Source organism: Pongo abelii, chromosome 13 (assembly GCF_028885655.2).
Source record: "Pongo abelii isolate AG06213 chromosome 13, NHGRI_mPonAbe1-v2.0_pri, whole genome shotgun sequence".
NCBI lineage: Eukaryota > Metazoa > Chordata > Mammalia > Primates > Hominidae > Pongo > Pongo abelii.
Genome location: NC_071998.2, coordinates 33,457,683 through 33,477,306, shown reverse-complemented (window position 1 = coordinate 33,477,306; position 19,624 = coordinate 33,457,683). Strand labels below are relative to the sequence as shown.

At 33.5% G+C, this 19,624-nt stretch overlaps 1 long non-coding RNA gene across 1 annotated transcript in view; it reads left to right on the top strand.

The window, feature by feature from the left end:
- The window catches only part of LOC129047822 (uncharacterized), a 65,298-nt gene extending 45,876 nt beyond the window's left edge, over nt 1-19,422 (top strand). The window contains exons 4-7 of the long non-coding RNA XR_010136460.1: nt 7,404-7,474; nt 15,620-15,806; nt 17,963-18,086; nt 18,656-19,422. This is a non-coding gene — a long non-coding RNA (uncharacterized LOC129047822). The remainder of the gene's footprint in view (nt 1-7,403; nt 7,475-15,619; nt 15,807-17,962; nt 18,087-18,655) is intronic.
- Nucleotides 19,423-19,624: the final 202 nt, after the last annotated feature.

Genomic DNA, 19,624 nt, shown 5'->3' with positions numbered 1-19,624 from the left:
CTTTTGACTAAGGTTTCTTTAAACTCATTAATAGGTTAATAGAAGATACTTTCATGGTGATGACTATGTAAATACAATTCACTTCCAAAGGATGTATTGTGCTATGATTACCTTTCTTTTCCCATTGCCTCCCTTCATCACTATATGCTGGACTTAATAATTGCTTAATTTACATTAGTTTCCTATACGTATATGAACATTTTTCTCCAAACGCATTGATCTGTCAATAGGAAGGATTCCTATTCCTTCCTATTTCCCAGTCTATATCGTTGAAGTCTAGGCTTGAAACAAAGATGTTATTTGTGTATTTCCCTCACCTCTCTTATTTGTTGTAATCCCACTTTCTGGATCTCATCTCTTCCTTTTAAGGTTTTCTGCATACACATCTTCTAATATAGTGTTTCTGAAACTTTAGCGTGTGTCAGAATCACATGGATATCTTTTTAAAACACAGTTTGCTAGGTTTTAACCCCAGTTTCTGATTCAGTGTATCTGGGGTGAGGAGAGTGAATTTACCTTTTCAACAAATTCTCAGGTGCTGCTGCTGATTTGGGAAATTCACTTTAAAAACTATTCCAGGGCACAAGGGACATAAAATTTTGAGAGCTTCCATGTCTTTCTAGTTTAGCTAGTATGATAAATTGCACTATTGCCTAAAACCCCCCATGCCTACTTGTATCCAAGCCTTTTGGGGTTTTTGTTTGTTTGTTTGTTGTTTGCTTGTCGTGTAACTGCAATTCTTTCCACTAGAAGTGGAGTTCACTTCCCTGTTTTACTGGTGAGGGGTTTGGTAATGTTCTTTGCTTGGGCCAATGGTGTTTTAATAGATGGAACTCAAGCAAATGATTTATACTTGCTTGCAGGATGAGTTCCTCTTATGTTTTCCCCTTCAACGACAACAACAACAACAATGAAAGTAAGAAAGAAAAAAGCCTTAGGTAGTGTTGTCATCTCAAAAATGAGAGACATCTGAGGCAAACCCAGCTGAGCCTAACATATACAAGCTTAACCACAGATAATCTGCAGAAGCATGGGTGAAAAATATATGCTTGTTTATATAAGCCACTGAATTATGGTGTAGTGTAACAGGGCATTACTGTGAAAGTAGCTAAATAATAGATAGCCTGGGAAAGAATAGTTTTCTCTCAGAGTATTCATTTGTTTAAGAGCTTACATTTTTTCCCCTTATGGAACATTTTAGAGAATTCCCTTCAAATTATTTCTCTGAGTTTTGCAATGATGAACACTGTGAAGGATCTTTTCTCATTTATTGTGCTGACTTCATGATTGGCCCTTTTATTCTAGAGATACAAATTCTTAATCTCCCAGAATTTTCATATATTGCTATTATATTTTCTTCATAATCACCCAATTATGTTTTATTTGCTCTTCCTAGAACTCCTATAATCTAGATGTTAAACATTCTGGATTGAGTTATCTTTTCTTTCATATTTTTGTATTTATTTCTGGAATATTCCCTTGACTTTATCTTCTAAACTTGCCAATTAATTAAAAATAATAGACAGTTTTATCCCTAAATTCTCAGCACTCCTGGCTCTTCTTTGAACGTTTCTTATAAAGTCATATTTTCATTTTACAACTGCATTTCATCTCACAACTGCATTTTATCTCTTCTTTCTAAGAATAATGAGGATCTATCTACAGTATCTATATATCTACTTTTTTTCTACTTTTTGTTTTGAGGATTTCTTTACACCATATTTTGCTTATTTATTTTGGGATCTCCTTTTTCATAAGTTGGTTATTTTTCCTACTGGAGGGCTTACTTGGACGATACGGTCTTTGTAGCAGTGAAGCTTTGCTATAGGAAAGCAGGTTGTTAACTTAGGGTTTTGTTTGAGAACACTCAAAATTAATAGGAGTCTATTTTTTTCTTTTTCTTTTTCTTTTTTTTTTTTTTTTAATTCCCTAGTGTCACTTAGTTTCTTGTCAAGGAATCTTCCAGGCCAACTCCTGGGTATGTGTTGGCCTGGAATTAGGTATTCCTAATAATACAGATCAGGTATTATTGAGGGGAATTTATGCCTGGCTGCCAGGATTCTGGGAATAGGTTAGAGAAAGATCAGTTAACACGTTTCAGTTCAACATGTAGTTGTTCAATTTCTTTCTCTATTTTAAGCTCTATTCCTCAATTCTGCCATCAACTGAGCATGAGTCTGGGGCCTCCCCAGCTCAATTTTCTCAAAGAGGAGGAGGAGAGTGCCTTAGCTGTCCTTTGCCCTCCAAGGTATTTATATTATTATTTCCTTGATTGTTAAGCCTGTAATCATGTCTCCCCACATGCTTTCTGCCTTCTAATAACCAGAAATAACTTGCTTGCTGTTTTCTGTTCTCTTGTTTTCTATCCTTGGGTTTATAATAATTTATCATCACTTTAGTGAATTCAGGGGTGGGAGTTGAGAGGAATAGGGAGGGGTAAATGAGCATCCATGTTCAGGTAGAGGTATAATTTGTTAACTGTGTTAACTGAACTGTAATCTTCATGAAGAGAGGATGTGTAGCCACTTTATTCACAGTTCTATACCCATGATCTAGCACAGTGCCAGGCACATAGTTAGCACTCATTTAATATGTGTTGAATGAATACTTCAAAAAGAAATATGTAATATTTAGATATCTGTTTGACAGAGTCCATGGATTTCCAATTCAAAGGAGAAAATGCAGAGATGTCGCGGAAAGCAGGCAAGACCATTATTTTGACCCAGCACAGTGGCATGGACAGACAGACAATTACTATTTAAAAATTCAGTTCCATTAGCCTTGCTCTTAGTTAACATATTTTGCAGGCACTCTTTACACTTAAATTTTTCCAGGGAAAACACCCTTCTCTACTTCAAGGATATATGGATCACATTCCTGGGCCATTGCTAAGTATTATGAAGTGATTCTTTTCTTTATTTTGAAAAAAAATGGAAGGTCAAACAAATAATTTTTCTTTTTCAAATATTTGTGGTGTTTTGTCACGGTAAATTGAGAGGTTAGGCTCCGTATCACCTGGTGTGTAAAATATGATCTGCTTAATTCTTAGAAGATAGTTATCTTCTATTTGAACAAATATACTGTCCAGTAGCCTTGTACCTTGCGTTCTTGAAAAACACACGTGTGATTGTGAAATACTTTGGTAAAGAATACATAAAGCAGAGACAGATCTAAATATTCTTTTAGTAAGATTAGAATTTCTCAGCATGTTTAATCTGGCACTTATATGAGAATATTGCTGTGATGAATGCGCATGTATCAGAAAAGGTAAGTTACATTACTTAACTCTCTATTGTTTTTAAGGAAATTCTAAATCCTAATTTGGTTTAGGCCTTTAAACTAATGTCCGTATAACCCAGCATGACTTATAAAATCTGTGATTATAGGCATGTGTTTATTAGTATGTGTTTGTATATCAAAACATTTATATGAGCAGGCAAATATTCTTCAGATAAATCATACCCTTCCTATTTCCCTCCAGAGAAGGTCACTAGTTTGAGAGTAAAAGTACATATGTGTGTGTGTGTGTGTGTGTGTGTGTGTGTATAACATATAGGTTTAAAATGAAAATTCCTTGGCTATAGAAAATATATTTACATATATATAATAAATTGCTACAGTGTCACAAAAGCCCATGCTTTCTTATTACGTGGGAAATCCAAATATTCCCTTTCTATTTCCATCTGTACAATTCAGCTTGAAATCAAATCCCATGTATAAAAGAAAGAGAACAGAAGTCCTATTTTTATGAGAAAGCAATGCCAAAGTCATGATGTGTCTATTTTGCTTCTAAAAATTCTACTTAGGAGCAAGGACGTAGAAGACACACTACAGTCAGTTTGCCCATTAGCTTTTGCTGTATACAGAGAACCAAAATTAGTATGGCTAACACCCTGTGACTATGGCCATTCTTAATGACTCTTGCAATGCTTATAGATAAAACCGATTCTCCATTATCACTTTAGTAGTTGGGGCTGCATTTTTAGCATAAGCGAACACCATGGGAGGCCCAGAACTTCACTGTGGCACAGAACCCTAAAGCCTTCTCACTCTGTCCTTTCTGTTATAACTTGACCTTCATTTGATTCCAAAAACTTGTTCTGATTTGAGCAAATTCCTCTGTGCCTGGAGAAGTTGCCATTAATGTACATCAATTTACCATCATCTTCTGTGTATCTTTCCTTCCATTCTGGACTATTAGCCCCTTTCTCCTTTCTAGTTTTCCATGATACGACCTTTATTCACACTCCTCCTGCAGCAGCCTTTTCAAGATATCATTCCTAATGGATACCGATGCTCAAGTATGTAGACCTGCCATTCAATATGATAAATATCAGGGCACACTTTGTTTTCCTTGTACTCTGCCTGTAGACTCTAAGTCCTGTAATTGCAGGAGCTCTGTGTATCCTCTAAATGATGTATCCTCAGAACCTAATGTAGTGTGTAGAACATAGTAGGCATTCATTTCATATTTGTTGTGTGAATAAATGCAATTGTTTCTGATTCTATTACATTTTGAACTTCCACATGCCAAGGTCTATTCCTTTAGTCCAGATACTAAGGCATTTGTCTGAGAATTGCATCAGGATCTGAGTCATGTTCCATCATGAGAGGAAATAATTTACTATGATTATTGTTTCCCTTAACTGCAATAACCACAAAAGTGCTTATAAATGCCTAATTGTCCATAGAGATATATGTGGTAATGTATGATAAAAGGAAAAGCCCCAAATTTTCGGAGTTTGACAGGCACCTCAGTAGACTCAGACATGATAGAACATAAGAAAGGCAGAATTCAGGCCATTTTGATGTAAAATGAAGAAAAATAAGATTTCCTATTTTTGTGTCTCAAATGATTTTTTTTAAATAGCTAATTTTATGAAAAAAATCAGAAGTTTTTATGTGTAGTTAATTTTTCGTTAACAAAAGAATAGAAAAATCCAAATAACATACAGGTGATCAACACATTTCATGCACACAAACATACTCTTGTTCATGCATACGTACAGTTTTTAGAAATGCCTATACCTAAGTAATAACCATTAGTAAATTTCTGAGATCCTCTTGATAATAAAAGATAGTTAATAGCTTAAGAAAGTCTTTGTTCATGCTTCATGTGTCATTACCACGTATTTAGAAAATTCAAGCTTATAAACTCTAAGTGACAATAATATTCCCGTTAAACCAATGAGAGATACCTATTATTAAAAAAAAAAGATTGTAGTTAAAATAGATGTGCTGACATCATCCTAAATATTTGAATTTGCTAATAATTGTCCTCTACACAATTGTAGTACAAGTTCATCCTTAAGATGCATATGTTTTGCTAATGTTAAGATTAGCTGATTAATATTGATGGCAGCTAAGGCCAGTGGCTAATGTCTGACATCTGTTTGGGAAATCTTTGTTCCCATTCAGGAAGCTGGCATTTCTGTAGAGGTTAGAATGAGGGGTTAGTGTGTAAGGAATTATGATTAGGGTTTTGTGTATGGTTAAGGTTAGAAATAGGGACATGTTCTATCTCATTTCTGTTCATCTCAATATATTTCTGGTGTCAAGTTGCTTGCTCTATTCTGTGTTAACAGAGAGGTCTTCCCCTCTGTTCCCTTGTGGCACATTCACTGTGGCACATTATTTCACGTGCTCCATTCTGTGTTAATGGACTGATTGATCTCATTTTCTTACCTGTGTTAGTCCTTACTTTGTCCTTAAAGAATCTCTTCTTTTGGGATAGAAACATTCTTTTTGTTCCAATTGTTCATTTGAGTCACAGGTGGACACTTTAACTGATGTAAGGTGGGAAATTAATTTTTACCTCATCCTTTTCCAGTGCCACCTTAACCTTAATCTTAATACTGAAACCATATCAAAGGGAACTGTGTTTTGGTTTTGGGAGGGAAAGCTATTGATATATGGATTTGTCTCCCAAAATTAAAATTTTAATAAATGAAAAATTGTAAGCCAAAAAAGTCGTAGTCCTTTAATTTTTTTCTAACACAGCTATTTGTTTTATTTTTTCTCTAGTGGGCTTTGGTATTAATCAGTGTATAGTGGAGGTAAAAATAGTTTTCCTATAACTTATGCAAAGGGAAGAAATGAACATTTATTATAACAAAAGACTACTAAAGTGAGGTAACCAACAGAGACTCAGAAAATCAATCAACCTGAAAAGGAAAGAACACTAGGACCGCTCAGTATATTGAATTAATGCCCAATTAAAGTCTGTTTTCCTTTTATTTCCATTTTCCTTTAACTGAAACATCAAGTGGAAAATCATGAAAACCTTGAAAATTCAAGAAAACTTTTAAAGAACATTCGAGGATCTTACTATATTGATGTACATTGCTTGTTTGATATTTTTAATGAAGTTCTTTAAGCCATTATGTTAATGGCTTCAAGACATTTTGTTCAGTAAATGAAAAATGAAACCTTTACACACTCTTGTAAGATTTTCGTTAAACACTTTAAAAAATAGTTTTTTATGTAAAAGTTTCAGTCAACATCAAAAAGCTTTTATTTAGTACACATTTCCTGTCTGTTGGGGGGAAGCAAAACTAAATGAGAAGAAAATTGAAATTATCTATGTATATTCCTTATTAAATGTAAGTGGGGGCTAGGGTGGAATATTCTTTTATTACTATTGATTTTTAGACAGAGTTTTTTTCGTTTCAAAATGATATCCCAGTTTGCCAACTTGTAGATTGAGAAAAGTGCTGCTTAAATTTTTTGTGCCTAAGACTCCATATCTTTAAAATGGGTTTAGTAAAATAGGGATAATCAACAAAATATTGCATTTCGTAACACATTTAGACATACCTGATACATAGTAAGTACACAATACATATTATTTAATAGTAAGGGTACTAATATTATCTAGCATGATACCCAGCTAGCCCTGGACCTTTTTTGTGCTCAAATTAATGAATGAATAAAGAAAAAATATATATTTTCTTCACAATAATAAGATTCAGGGACATTATAGAAACTTAAACTTAGAAGTTATTTAGTTCACACTTTTACCAAATATGAGAGTACCGTAATTTATGACAAGGGATTAAATGGATTCACACTTTTTTTCTGGATTTCTTAGAAGAGATTAACGTTTTTGTCTTGCAAAATATTTTTCTTAAATTAAAATGAAATTGAATGAATTTAGCATTTACTCATTGGTGCTCACTTCAGCCCCAGGAATGTCAAGAGTGGGTTCACATTTTCCCATAGAGTTGGTCAATGCTTTCCTCATATAATAACACTAAACATTGGATTGTAAGAATTATCACCCTCTTACATAGACTACTACTGTCTAAGTAAAACATTTGTTCTCAATTTACTTGGTTTTCTTGGGAAGTAATGATTCAGTCATTCTGATTTGTAAATGTTTTCTTGTATATCTCATGGCCAAGACATAATAGAGACTCCAGGAAGGTCTGACTTACTCCTGATGCGAACATTAATAACCACTACAGGCACTATGGTAAGTTGTAGATTGTTTAGTTCTCCTTTTGTCGAGGACCCTTATAAGGCAGATTTCATTATTGTCATTTCTTCATCAAAGAAACTCAGATCTACCTTGGTTATATCACTTTATTTGGATCTAGTCACAAAGACAGTCAGCTCTCAAACCTTTGTTTTTTCTGATATTTCTGAAAAAAATGACCTTTCACATTTCCATTTAGTTGCTATTATCTTCTGCTTTATTCTGGACACCATAGTGTAAACACTTGTATTCTTAAAACTATGTATAAGACCTTAGAAATTCACCAAAAGTTTAAAAAAACACTCCTTAAGAAGTAAAATTATTGTGGTTAATTAGGCTCCTGTATACTAAATAGAATTCCAATTCAGATTAGAGGCATTAAATATAACATTTTATTTAATCCTCAATTATGAGGTAGGAGTTATTATTGCCATTTAAATTAATACATATCATATACCTTCCTAGTCACACATGAATTGACTTGTTAATTCATATAAATTGAATTTGCATATGTCAAAAGTACTACTCCAACTTTATGAATGCTATTTAAGATTGGGTTAGGATTTTTGGTAGTCACGACATAGTATTACCTTTAATTCAGCTATTGCTAATAAAAACACATCGGTTCCAGATGCGCTATTCAGTGAACACTCTAATATCTGGAACCTATGTGATTAAGGACCTAAAGGCTAGATTCTTAAGAGAATAATTTATTAGATCACTGCTCTTGTGTAAATCTTCCCTTAAGAGAGATTCATACTCAGTCTATAGTAATTCACTTCTGGGACCCTAAAGTTAGTTGCTTGGCTCTGCTGTGAGAAAAAAGTAGTATCAAATAATAATATGATACAAGCAAGAAAGCAAAATAAAGAGAAAGAAGGAAATTCAGCCGTTTGATATTTTGATTGATAGTTGCAGGGTCTATGCCGATAAAAATTATTATTTAGATAGCATTAATGTAGTTATTGACTCAAGCAATATGTTCATGCATGCAATATTTTATTTTGGTTTTTACCATTTTAAAAATAATAAACAATGGACATACTCTTTCTCTGAAAGAAAATAACAAGATAAAAGAGTTTTGACATGCAGTTTGAGTAAATATATCTAAAATATGTAATGAGAATGGGAGATTTCACATCTGCTATATTCATTGTCAAAAGGTTATTCTAGATCTTTTATTTAATCTAGTAATATAATTATCTAGCAAAGATAGTAATTTAGTAACGTTTTAAATTTAAAAAAGAAATTACTGGAATTATGGCAGCAAATGGATATATTTAAAACTGAGGGCAAAATGAAGCGTGTATGAAAAGAACCAACAAATGAGAGAAGATAAAGATAATCAATATACTCAGACAGAAAAGTATGCTTAGTACACAGCAGTGAGCAGTTTCTGAGGTTTCTGGTGCAAGGGAATTACCTCTTTCAATAAAATGAATCAATTGTAACCAAATTATGAAATAATCTCTTACTGTTTGATTTTTTGATACATGAAATTATTTTTACTGCAGATTTTAATATAACAATATGTTATAGTCATAGAGCACTTTTCCTAATTTAGTAATTGAAAGCTTGTGTAAAAAATGTTTCTCTGTTTTTGTTTTTTTCTTATATTGGCCATGAAAACCTTCTTTTGAGGAAGATTTTATTTTCCCTTGCTAAGTTTCAGTAAATATAATTTAGTTGAATTTAATACAACTAGATGCGTAAGATGAGGTAGGTAACTTAACTGTCAGATGAACTATAGTTAGTTAAGGTACGCAACGGTTTTTGTTTTTCTTCCAAGCAAGTGTCAGTTAAATAGCATTCATTTCCTTCAAAATACTCCCTCACCTCAGCCCCTCAAAAGAATTTCAATGCTATTTTTGAAAATATTTTGAATTACTGGTTATAAAGGAGTTCGAAAACATTCCTGTGAAGTGCTTTAGAGCTTCACCCAGTAGTGTCAGGAGTATTCATTCTTATTTGAACAAGAGAACAGAAAAGAGGACTGGCTATAGCAGTTGCCAGCTTCAAGGATTCAAGTGCAGAGGAAATCAGAGAAAAGAACAGGCAGAACAGATGGTTAAAAGTAATTTCTGAAATTAGTTCAAGTTGTTTTAATGGCTATTTGTATTTTAACAGCATAATTTAACAATTTATATTTTCAGATGATGTCTATGAAAGTAAGTCCCAAAGTAAGAAAGCATTTGTGTGTGTATATATATATATATGAATATTAATTTTCAGAACTCAATCTTTAAGACTGATAACAGTAATCGTAAATGCAAAAATCTGGAAGAAAAAAACAAGTTTCCCAATATTTATTATCTTTGTTTTCTGATTTTATATATTTAAAAAACTATTGAAACATCTGACTCTTCACTAAACCCTATAGAGAATGGCTGTATTTCTAGGCAAGTGTTCTAATTACGTATTTTTCATTTATATAGTATTTCTTGTTGCTTGAAAAGCTCCTTTCTAATCTAGCAGAATATGTTAGAAAAGACAATCCCAGTAACTGAGAATTCTATTGCATCGGTATCTATTATTTATATTTTTTTTCTTTTTGAGCTTATGGTGGGCAGTTTAGAGAGCTGACCCATTCTTCTGTCTTTGCATATGTATTTTTAAAAATTCTAGTCATTGTGTAGTGAGAATTTGTAGGTGCTTCTCAGAGAACTTTTTCCCCTCTAGCTGGATGTGGAAAGGACAATGCAATTAATAACAGATGGCACGGGATGACCACGTCCTTGAGAGAACGCCTTATTGGCACCTCCTGCTAATTGTATCACATATAACACAACTAAAAGCATAATAAATCTGAACTGGGGGACATTTTATGCAAGAGCTCTTCTCCTTTTCCAGACGGTAAATTGCTCAGCTCTTGAAATATCTATAACCTTGTGACACTCAACTTGCATTAGCTTAATTGCCTTTTTTCCATCTCCCTCCCCCTTCTACCCTCCCTTTCTCTTTCTCTCCTTCTCTGTCTCCCCGTTTTTCTCACCCTCTCACTGTCTCTTTCTTGTTGTCTCATATTTTTTCCCTCTAGGTATGAGGAAGCAATTTGACATTTGTTTTTCTACCTAATTTAGTGCTGCGTCTAATACGGCTGTATTTCCTAGCTTGTATAGAATCTTGTCAGGATTTGATCTGGTAGCACAAAGAGTTTTTTTGTTTTGTTTTGTTTTTTGACGGAATCTCACTCTGTCGTCAGGCTGGAGTGAAGTGGCGTGATCTCGACTCACTGCAACTTCCGCCTCCCGGGTTCAAGTGATTCTCCTGCCTCAGCCTCCCAAGTAGCTGGGGTGACAGGCACGTGCCACCACGCCCAGCTAATTTTTGTATATTTAGTAGAGACGGGATTTCACCATGTTGGCCAGGATGGTCTCGATCTCTTGACCTCATAATCCACCTGCCTCGGCCTCCTAAAGTGCTGGGATTACAGGCATGAGTCACCGTGCCCGGCCTCTTTTAAAGGGCTTTAAAACACTTTTCTTAACATTTGTGTTGAGAAAGAAAGTGCCTGTCTAATGCTGATGTAATTTAATAAATCTGTTAAAAAAAAAAAAAGGGCTCTCATTAAGTGTGAACTCATGTGAGCTTCTGATGGACATAAACAATAACACACGTACGTATGTAAACAAACATCCATTCACACACATGCACAGGACTTTTTTCTTGTTTTGCACAATGGCAATAATTCACCATATTCTGTAGCATTGAAAACGATTGCATTTTCTTCCATTTCATAACTTGGTATTATTAACAATTTCTAAAGTAAAAGTATTATGATATGCCAGAAATGTAACCACCTAGCAATTATCTTTTTCTTTCCTTTAAGAAAATGCTATAGTGAGTAGCATGAATTTCACAGTAAGTTCCTACACATCTATTTTCATTTTTGGTGGTTTGCCTATAAATGAGCAAACAAAAAGTAATTTAAATTACATTTGGAGTTAAAAACAAATACATCAAAATCATGAAGTATGTGTAGAAATTGTGCCTTGGCTGGCTAGCTCTGTTTGTGTGTGTGTATGCGTGCACTCGTGGATGTTTGTGGGTGTGCGTGTGTGCACACTGACACATTCTTTCCTTAGCTCTATAGATGTCTATTTCTTTCCAGTGATTTATCTTCATTGGTGAGAGTAACCTTAGTGTTTATGTCAGTTGGATGAACCAATGCTAAAATAAGACAAAGAATAGCTCATTCAAGAAATGATATAATTTAAAAGCAGCCATGTATTGAGATCTTCATGGTATTATATTCCTAAATCTCCTACTGATGAATAAGTTGGGCAAAAACTCCTAGGGCAGTTCAGGACCTGGGACATACCTGAAATTGGGTATAATGGAAAGTGAAAAATTCTCATGATTCTGAACATGCTTATTTGGGCTCCGGTGACACAAGAAGCATTGTTAAGAGTTATGTGTTAATTATATAGACCCCAATAGTGGGTTTGTGACAGATGAAAGAAAGTTAACATTAGTAGTAGTATTATGAATTTCAAAAGTGCTTACGTCACAATCTGCATTTAGCTGATGAATGACCTTAGTAAGTCCTACTACTTTTCTGAGCATCATTATCTTCCTTTACAAAGTGAGGAATCAGAACTAGAATGAGTCATATTCTAATAGTACTGCCTTGAAGACTAGGAGTTCTACAGACTCCCACTGTAGAATGGGGAGAGGTCAAAGGATGAGAGTATAGTGCTACAAGCCACTATTCTCAGAGGCATTTTGGTATCATTTGTTGCGTTTATATGTTTCATATACGATTTACTTGGAGCGATCTTGTGAATGTATGTCTTCTTGGGTAAAATCATTCAAAAATAATTAGATTGCATAATTGCTAAGGTTCCTTTCAGCTAGAAATTCTATGATATATGTACCAGCATGCCTCCTAATTAATATGATCTAATGTTCTTAATGAATGAAACCTGGCATTTAGAACCAATTACTCTGCTCTTTCTACTTGTTTTGCCGTTGATTTAAATACTGTACGATACATGGATAAACATAAGTAAACTCCTTTGCATTAAATGTATATTTGTGATTAAATATTTAAAATATACATTACTTTATGTTTCTAGATTTTAAAGACTAACAGTTATTTTTACAGCAAGCAGAATCTCTAAAGCTCAAGTAAATATGGATCTTATGTTTGTTTGTTTTATTTCATGGCTGTCTCTTCATCCCCATATATTTATAGTTTACTATCTTGAGGTCAATGCAGATAGAAGGTTGCTTGGTAGAAACATGAAGATAGGTTTACCACTTTTAGAACAACGAATAAGATAAAAGTATTAATTAGAGTGATATTTGATGTTTATCTCATTTGTGTTCCTACAAGAATCAGATATTTTCTAGGAGCAGATTCTTCTTTCTGGTTCAGTAGTCCAATAAAGATGTTTATCTTGTATACAGAGAAAAAAAGGCTAATGTGATAGAAAATATACTCATTTTCATATATTGCTGCCCAATAACTTATCCAGTTTCTGACTTTCTCACTTTTGGTTGCTGTGAGGATTAGAACAAGTGAATGCATTTGAAAAATATAAAGCCTTGAATAAATGCAGTAGTATCCTCATGGGTGGGAACCATCTCTTATTCATCTTTGAAGCCTCGTCACTTAACATGTTTTCTAATTTATAGTCTATGCTTTGTCAATATTTGATGAATACATAAGTAAATTGATGAATAAACAATAATATACATAATTCTGTACTTGGGCCAGTTCATAAGATAAGGTAAATGCTGTGTAATGATGAGTTTATATTCTCTGAATTGTTTATAAGAAACGTAATAAAAATCAATAAACCAGCATATACTGCTTATTTATATATTACCTTATGTGATTGTAACAACTGAAAAAAAAAAAAGCTGATGCTTACAAACATGGCGGATTGCTTTCCTTGTACGAATATTAATCAGATACCATCATTTAAAGGGGATGGGCAGAAAACAAAGTGAGAGAAAAGGATTCAGAAATCAAATGTGCTCTACTATGGTTATATTAACTTTTCTTCTCTGCAACTCATTGTGAGTTTTGCCACTCATTTTGAACCCAAATTTATCTCAAGTCCACACACACCAGGTGATATCTCACTTATATTATTGTAAATTATTTACACCACAAATTCTAGGTCATGAAGCAGAGGTGATGGAATATTTTTACAAAAAAATGTTGGGATATTGGGATCATGTTTTATTTTATGCCTCCTATAGTGATCATTTTATTCTCAGTGTATGTCCTACATTAGCTTCTGAATTTGGATATTAGTGCAATGAATGGGATCATTACATAGCAAGCATTCCATCTTTCCTGTTTAATGTTATTCTTCAAACCCTCGGGAATTGCTGATATATTAGAATATATTCAGGATTGAGTATTACATTTTGTATTTACATATGATTTCAGGTAATTTATTTGAAATTCCTTAGATCCTTGTTCTCTTTTAAAATAACAGTGACAATAGCAAGTACTAATCTATCATTTAGAGTTGGAAATCATCATAATGTTTGGCAGCAGGGAATTGGTAAGTGGAAATACGCTAGCTTTGAAATTTATCTGAACTGGATTCAATTCTTGGATTTTCCAGTTACTATATGATTTTGAAACTGTTTCTCATACTCTAGATTGCTTATCTGTAAAATACCACAATGAACTCATTGGATCGTTTAGATGATTAGACATAATAAAAACAGAGTGTGTAGTACAGTACCTGACTGTATTCATTCAAAACTTCCTCTTTTGTTATTATTATTATACCACTTCTTATTAACAAAGGGAAAATATTGGTTTAGATCAGCGTTCTCTAGCAGAGGAGAGGGATTTTGCTGGTCCCTAGTTCCCAGAGACATTTGTTGATGTTTAGAGATATTTTTGGTTGTCATGAATTGGGGGGAGGTTACTACAGGAATATAGTGTGTAGAATCCAGGGATGCTGCTGAACAACCTGTAACACACAGCCCAGTCTCCCACAACAAAGAAACATTTGGCTTAAAGTTTCAATAGTGCTTAGATTGAGAAACACTGATATAAATTATTTTGAATCAAACCACTCTCTTGAAACAAAAAAAAAAATGTATTTTAAGTTGTAATTCAAATTATCTGCTTCAGATTCCAAGAATTGAAGCTAGGAAGCATCTATACTGAATGGCTGCAATATCCTATCCATTATGTTTAACTTGGTCTTAGGCTACAGGAAATGGCTTCTGCCCTTAATATAACTTAGAAATATCTGAAATTTTTCAGTTATTCAAGACATATTGTATCTGAATTTTAATTACCTCCTGATCAAATTGGCTAAGTACTTAAGAACTGAAGCTCTCATTGACCTGAATTAGTTATTCTGTGGTCTGTGTTTTGTGCTACCTTTTGACTTTGCTATTTTCAGGAAATGAGAGGGATTATGGAGAATCAATGCTGTAGTGGATGACTAAAAGCATAATTACTTTAGCTTAGCACAACTTTCTTTACTAACATTAGTTTTAAGTTTATGCTATTTACTATATAAACTCAAAGATTTTATTCATACCAATGCAACTTGGAATGCAGTCAAGGGTAATATAAATGATTAATTTAGGTTGGTATGCAGATGATACAAAGATCGAATATCATCTTACTTGGCAAGATGGTTTTGTTCTTTTTTTAATAGACTGATAAAAACTGTCTTTATGTTGCCATTGAGTTTCTGTACCTTGTCAATGCCCCCAAAGATTGCAGACTTTAAATACAAGAAAGCAGAGATAACAGACATGAAAAAAAAAAAAACAGAAGAATCTGTGAAAATCATTTACTTATTCAACTTTATTCAAAACTCAACACTCTTCAAAATATTCATGTATTATATAAACAGAACTATTTTTTCCCATAGAGAAAAAACATAACATTTTATAATTGAAACTTGTGTGTTGTAGATGTGATGGGATATATACCAACAAGGATAGACAAGGTTCTGGTTGCCCACAGACCTACATGGGGCCCCAAACAGAATGTTCTTGATTTACAACTTTTTTTTTTTTCCAAAATAGGTAGCAGTATTTTTAGAAACAAAGGATGGCACACACATTTCAATCAGCACTTTCCCCATGAGCCCTCAGTACAATCTGTACAATCTCCTTTCTTTACCTACTTCACTTTACTACCTTTAGGGCCCTTGTCTGCTATGGGTGGAGTATAAATAACAAGCCTCAACAAAAGACAAAATAGTTGGATCAAACAGGCAAATTCTCTGGAGGAGGCAAGAGGGATTAGCAATGTCATATTGACAAGCTGCACTAGAGGGCAAGAGAGAGAAGAATTCTAGCTTCAGCTACAGTTCAACAGAAAACGGACAAGGTAAACTTGAACAATTACCCTTGGGAAGTTAGTAGAATCTGTTTAAAAGTTGCTTTCAGATATCCAGAATTTATTTAGGAAGAAAATGACTCCACAAAGTCAGTAAAAAATATTTTCATATCTCTTCCTGAAGATAATTCATTGGTTTGCATGAAGAAACCTTTTTTATTTTTTTAAAAAGGAAAAACAAAATTTATTTTTGTGAGAACAAATACACAAGGAAAATATTATGTAACTTCAATAGGGTAATAATCTTGCCAAAAAAAAAAAAACACCACACAGACTAGACAATTTCTTGACCTTTCATTTCTGCAATCAGTCAGTTGGATGTCTCCCTCTTCCTCTGATGAGATTTAGAGCTGGGGAATCAATGTGTTGGCAGTGTCTTTGAGCCAAGTACTGTCATGTTCTGGTAACCATATCTCTTATTATAACAAATATGAATTCAAGTGGATAGCAAGACGACATCCCAGTGGAAATTGTAGCACTTGGTTATTTATCTGTCATCAGTCTACTGAACTAGCAACGAGGAGGAGAGATGAACTGTCACCTGCTAGATACCTAATTCATCTGTTTGTTTAAAACTGCACTGTGGAAGTCAACAACAGACCTCTTCCTTAAAATACCAGGAACTGAAAACCCATCTCTGCTCTTCTCTGTGTTTCTGTTTAATAAGGGATGGGTGTAAAGTGTTGTGTTTGTGATCAGAGCTAGGAACCAAGTTTTGAACAACTTCTAATGGGTTAAATAAATCGAATGCATTATAAATCTAAAATCTAAACATATTGTAGACCCTGAATTGACTTGTAGAAGTAAACCTATTATAAATGTATTAATTTCAATGTAAAATATGTGAAAATAAAGAATATTATATTGAAATTTAGGGGATATAAAGAACTTACCAAAGAAATTTTATTACTCTTAAGGAATGCTTCAGGGGAAATGAGGTTTTATGATAGCATGTAAAAGGAAAAATAATTAGAAAGGAGATTATTAAACAATGGAAATTCCATATTTAGAAGAGACATATTAAGAGTTTCAAAATCTATTATTAACAGAGATCATTATATATGAAGGAAAACATTTAAACAGCTATTAAATATTTTTCCTATTTTCTGAACATTTTATCTCCCATTTGAAATATATGGGTAAACTATTCACTCATACTGTATACAATAGACAATATAAATTTAAGAGCCTTCAAGTTATATGAACCAAGTTGACATGACACAAAAGTGTTAATACAGTTGGAAGCATATTGAATACTTTTCTAAACATGGCTAACTTAGACCCGATGGTTCTACAAAACAAAGCTGACTTCTTGGAATGAATGAACAAAACTTGCCATGATGCAGAACGGGAGAGTGGTTGCCTAAGGAAGTGGAAAATCCAAGTTGTCTCTCTTCATTTAAAAGGACCCACTTTCTCTTGTGTAAATGTCATCCTACAGTTTGTAATGAAAACTTGAGGAAACCCTGAGGGAGACCTGGTGCTTTTAGTAAATGATGCAAGCCGCATTGACTTACAATAAAAATCAGCTTGTGTAGCTATTTACTGCTCCCTTTGGCATCCAATCTCCCTCCTTCCTTCATGAGAAAAAGAGGCATATTAGGGCCTTGGCAGAGGGAATGAAAAGCATTGGGATTCCTAGAAGATTTATGCCTCCCTGAGAATGGGCTAACTTGGGTAAACCAGGAAGAGAAATGGCCTCCAATGCCTTCCGAGGCAAGGGAGACAGATGGTCAAGCTAAATAAAAAACAGAAAAAAAGTTGATTTGGAAAGTTGGTTGATGAAAACATTTCAGTAGATTAGATATTTTGTATTAAGTTCCACACAACTAAACATTACACATACATAATTTTTATATAAATGTTCCTTCTCATTGTTTCAAAACAAATGCTATGAAGTTCACCCTGATTTTTCCAGTCAAATACTTCCTATCTGGCATTTGGCAACAAAACACAGAAAACAAACAAGAAAACTAGAAACACAATTTTAAACACTTCCTAATAATATAGAAAAGCAAGATTTTAGCCAAAAAGAAAATCCATAACTTTATATTTTAAGGGAGGTTGTTGCCTCAATTGACCAAGGCTCTGACTTTTTCAGAAAGAAATGTAATTGTCTTTCTTTTTTTTTTTTGGTCCCATGGCAGGAGGTCAAGACTTGTATTACTTCACCCACAGAAGATTTATCACAAATTCAAGTACTCAGAGTATGCAGTGTTTTCAGGGAGGAACCACTTATTCTGAAGTTCATATATTCTCAGGATTTCTGGGGTAAATATTTGCCTACAAAAGTTAGTTAACACACATACAATACATATGTAACTTGCATACCAAAACACTTACCAACCTTTTAAAATTAAAACAAAAAACAATATAATAAAAATTCAAAAATCGTTTATATAAGGCAGCTGCCATATACTATATTACAAAAACAAATATTAAATCATATATTAAAAGGTTGTTTCTCTCCTTGAAAGAGAAATATGTAAGAGGAGAAAGATAAAAGCCAGGAGAAAAAAGGAAAACATTTCACCATATGTTTACAAAACAAAATGCTGTATTCAGTCATGTTAATTGGTAGAGGATGCATCAGCTGTGCTTGCAAAGGGCACTAATGTGTAACTGAACCATCAGCCATTGTGCTCACTGGAAAGGGGTACTCTCCTACCCTTATTCAATCTGTAAAGTGATATAGCGGTGCCTCCCACAGGCCTGGAGACACAGAGTCCACATGCACAAGGAATGTCAAAACATGAATCAATTATATTTCTGGCCAGAAAGGTCAAGTGTTGAACTTAAACAGCTGAGTTAAAACAAGCCACTTGTCAAATCTGTCCTAGGGACATGAAGCCAGAGTCTTGTATCTCAATGGCAGCCATATCTCGGATTTGGGACACTGGAAGACCAGAACTGAAATACTATATTTCAAAACTAAAGTATTTAACAGTAAGGTGGACTTGGAAAGTAAGTGTAAAGCAATTTCAATGCATGATAAAGAATCGCTTTTATTTATTTTACCTAAAATACTGAGAAGTATATTTCATATTTGGTCCTCCCTTATTTTTTGTGGAATAGTAACTAAATGGCTTTGTGATTAAGTGGCAATGTGATTGGAACTTTAGGTACATCATCACACTTAATTCTCACAAAAAAATGAGGTAAATCTCATCTACAATTTATAACAGAGAAAGCTGAGGCTCACAAAGGCTGATGAAATTTTTAGCTGTCATAGCTAGTATATGGTATAGCCAGAAATTAAAACAGTTCTCTCTGCTACTTAAGTCCACACTTTTTCTACCAAACTAATATGAGCTTCATCATTTTACATATTTTAAGCCACTACTCTGTGTTGTTTTGTACTTGTTTAATATGTTTGAAACTTTAATTTTTCACTAATGTTAATAGGTTGAAAGTTAATTATGTAAAATTAGATTTTTTTCTTTGATCAGCAAAACAACCAAGAGACTTTAATCCGATTCACACTCTGATCAATTGGTTTCAAGAATGAAAAAAAATTATTTTTTGCCAAATCAGACAAATGTAATGTTTCTGTTGGAATAAATATTATGTCATGAAGCTAATAAGTTCAAATAAAAGATTTTTCTTCAAGATTAGACTTGCTGGAATAATATTATTTACAGGATATAAATATAATCACATTGCCCATAAACAGCCTAGTAATTAAAGAAGAGTTTTTGGTTATTACATTTATTTAAAAATGAGAATTAAAAAAAAAATGTCCAACACCAAGGAAGAGGCTAACTTGATTCTTGGTGGAATGGAATTTAGGAAGGGTTCTGAGAGATGTG